This window comes from Salmo trutta, chromosome 13, assembly GCF_901001165.1.
Source record: "Salmo trutta chromosome 13, fSalTru1.1, whole genome shotgun sequence".
Taxonomy (NCBI): domain Eukaryota; kingdom Metazoa; phylum Chordata; class Actinopteri; order Salmoniformes; family Salmonidae; genus Salmo; species Salmo trutta.
In genome coordinates, this window is record NC_042969.1 from 35,405,102 (window position 1) to 35,408,927 (window position 3,826).

At 41.2% G+C, this 3,826-nt stretch overlaps 1 protein-coding gene across 1 annotated transcript in view; it reads right to left on the reverse strand.

Moving 5' to 3' along the window:
- Positions 1-3,826, reverse strand: part of LOC115205719 (proton-coupled amino acid transporter 1-like) — a 60,005-nt gene that overhangs the window by 34,248 nt on the left and 21,931 nt on the right. The window lies entirely within an intron of this gene.

Here is a 3,826-nt window from a genome sequence, read left to right on the forward strand (position 1 = left end):
GGTGCTCATGGTGGGTGTCTTTTAGGTCCCAGTTGTTGCAAGTCAACTTTCAATAGACACCCTCATGAGTGTTTTTCAGAACCCCTCCTAAAACCAAACCTGTTTCGTTTGGTTGTTGTTAGTGATTCTTTGTTAGTTCCCCCTTCTGTTTGACAACATTTTGGGGGGTTTCTTGCTAGGGAACGTAACACGTGCCATGGGACTGGTGTGTATTCATTAGTGCACACTGTAGCAAACTGTACCAAAATGTTTTGCAACAGAAAACTTTTCGCAATGAAAAGTTGCGTTTCTTATTTGGACAAGTTCATGTTAGTCCCTCCCCCCAGAAGACAGCCCTGCAGTACATACCGTGAAGCAGAAGACAGCCCTGCAATACCTACCGTGAAGCAGAAGAAGTAGATGAGGACCAGGCTAGTACACATGGCCAGGTTGGCTGCCAGAGAGAGGGGGGCCAGGTACTTCAGGTTTGGGGTGAACACCAGGGGTATAATGGCTGGCAGGAAACACAACATGTAGAGACGGGAGTCAAAGCTGGGGACGGGTCACAGCCGTCTGGTTTCTGTGGCAGTTCATGGTTGTCCCGTTAGAAGCCTCCACCACCTGAAGAAAGAATGCCAAAGAATAGTGAAGACATAGTAGGGAATCCTTTTCACACGTCATGCCAACCTCAACTGTACTCTGCTGGATCTGGTATTTTCTTCATATTGCCCTTTCCAGCAAGGTGCAAGCAACTGACGGATAGTGATGGCTTTGGATTTCTGAACTTTAAATGTTATGAATCATTAGTTATAATAAGGACCTGAGGGGTGCATAGCTGAGGGGCTACACCAGAGGTGGTTATCTGTAGGGGGTAGGTATATGGTGGGTGCAATTAAGCTTGGAATGTACTGACTGTAGGGAAAACAATCACGTAGCAGGCATTGATAAGGGGAGAGAGCCATGGATTAGTGATGAAGGGGGTCCAGGTCAGGTCACATTAAGGGAGAAGGAAAATGTTATTGCCAGTATCACTTAGTTTCCTGCCTAGCAATAAAGATAATGTTTAGCGAGAAGGAGGAGACTTCACCCAAAGTGGGGTACAAATACCACCACTATCGTAAACATGTTTTTGTCACTTCAGCTGTTCTAATCCTTTGGGAAGAATAAACTTGGTTTAAGCTTTCATAGTGTCCGATGAGTTCTTACTCTAATAATTAGAAGGTTGGCGTTGTCGGCAGGATTCACCATGATTTATAGTCAAACCAGAGAGTCCAGAGCTGGCAACAAACAAGGTAGGCACAGTTCCTACACCTGTTTCCACTCATTTTGACATCTTGGGGAGATTAGAATCGTAGGCTGAACAAATATAGGATACGGATCTAGAAAGCCTGAGTTTATTCAGTAGGCCCATTGAGAAACGACCGGTCGTAAAATATATGGTGTAGGGTGGGGTTCCTTTAAGGATAGGTCCCAAGTGGAGGTTTTCCTCTGCAAGATCTGTAAAAAAGGGACAAAAGTCCAGCTGCAGTGACAGTGAGGCAGTAGAGCATATGTGGATAATGATAAGAAGGTTGCCTATAAATTCTGAAGGAAAGCCACATGCATGGTTAAAAAAAAGCAATAAGATTTTCTAACACTGTTTGAGATTCGTATAGGAACAATAGCAATAAGAAGAGAGGTTGGTTTATGCCCTATTGGGGCGGTGAACCGTGACAGATGATGTGGAAATAGGAAGACAAGTGTGAATCATTTTGGTAATGTGTGTTATCAACAACAGTGATATTTGATGCGCAACACTTGAATAGACATTGAGTCATCCGTATTCTCCAGTAATACATTTGCAGACGCTATAATAGTGGTTCTATTACAAGGTATTAAGTGCCGTGACCAATAAAAGGCACAAATACCATAACTATTCTCCGAGGAAGTGGGTAGCGCTACCTTGGAAAATAGTTAATAGGAGGTGAGTATTATAGACAGGAGTGAAGAATTGTAAAAACGCCCTGGACAACCGTCGGGAGAGGTTTGGGAATAATACTATTGATATGGTAGAGAGCGGAGCTGTAGAATTGTAATAAAGCTATGGCGGCGCTGAAAGAAGCGCAAGAGCATTCTACCAATTTGGCTCGAATATGGGAAACATTTTGCAAACTGGGTCAAATTGGCCCGCACTTCCCTGTTGGCGGAAATTCGAATCAAATAAAGAACTCAGAGATGCTGTTGTGCACAATGACCGTCAATGATAAATCGCTAGCTCAATATACAAGTGTTTGATGTCAGCGTTTTATCAACAGACAGTATAACTGATAAAAATGAAATTAGTAAATGTACTCAGCTTCAAAAAGATAGGGTACGTGAGTACATAGAATATAATTTGTTTTGATGGCAAGGTTTGAAACCTGTGATCAAAATGGCAATTGGTGGGGTAGTGGATGAAAGAGCAGGATGCTTTATGAGTGGAAAAAAAAACTCCGGCCACAAGGGAAAGTCACTAACTATAGTTTCAATGGCCAAGGTAAACAAAGAAACTTAGAGAAAAAACATCAAAGGTGTGGGGCTGTTGGTCATTGGAAAAAAGGAGTGTAAAGTAGGAATGGAGCCTGCTGTATACGGAAGAAATGCTGCCAAGCAAGCGTTTGCCTCTTTTTCAAAGAGAGCAACAACAAATCCTCCTGAAAGTAGGACAGAAAACTTCCACAACAGCGGTGTATGGCCTCGGTACGATCGGTAGTAGGTCATAGAGATTACAGTTTCTATGTGAAGGAAAACGTATGAGACCACGTCTTACACAACTGTTTAATAGATGCCAGATCAAATATCTCGATTCCTTATGATGAGAAATTGGCTAAATTTGGCCAAAGGAAAAAGCATTTTGGTTGAAGAATCTAGGCGAAATACCAGGGGGATGGATTGTAATGAGGCAACACATTAGCATTATCTGACCAAACACTCAGAAAACCTTGGGAGTTTTTAATCTCATGAGACATTCTGTCATTTTATTATGAATAAATGTACATTTTATGTTGTCCTTATTCTGAAATAGATTTCTAGAATGGACGAAAGGGTGGAGGGGTCACGAGGAATTAGCATAGGGGTACATCTAAAATTAACTTTACATTTTTGTCATGAACATGGTAGTGTGGTGGTTATGCAGAATCATGTGGAAAAGAGACCAGTGAATCGTTGGACTCGGTGGTGAGATAAAGTCGCCGTGTCTAAGGGTAGTACATGCTAAATAAAAGATAAATAAAGGATGGGGTGGATTAAAACAAATGTTTAATGATTGGGATAAGGACAGTGGATTTACCATTATCATCTTTGGTTTATTAATTAATACTTTTGGATTGCTGATTAAGATGTAGCATAGTGAATGCTAACAAAATGTACACTTTGTTTTCCAGAAGAGGAAGGGGGGTGTCATTATCTCTCGTTGGAATGTTCCCTGAGATTGTGGTATTGGGGAGAACAGTTAGTGATATTCAGCAGTTTTAAGTGTAAAAGGTTCTGGGATTAGAAATGGAGTTCCAGATAAGGCCTGTTCATCACAACCACACACACACACCACGCACCTTACCGGTTATGAGTATGCGTTAGTGGTGTTGATACTGTGGGATTTATTTTGTTTGGGGGTCTTATCAATTTGGTATGCAATTACTTACTTTATGAGATACCATTATTTTCCATATGGAGTTATCAAGAGTTGTAATTCTAAATTGATTGGTTATTCGAATTAGTTTATTTTTGAATGGAACATGTTTTAGAATCACAATGTGGAATCATGTGTTCGAAAGAGGAAATTACCAGTTCACTTGGGCCCGTGGTCTTTAGGTAAATACACACATGTATT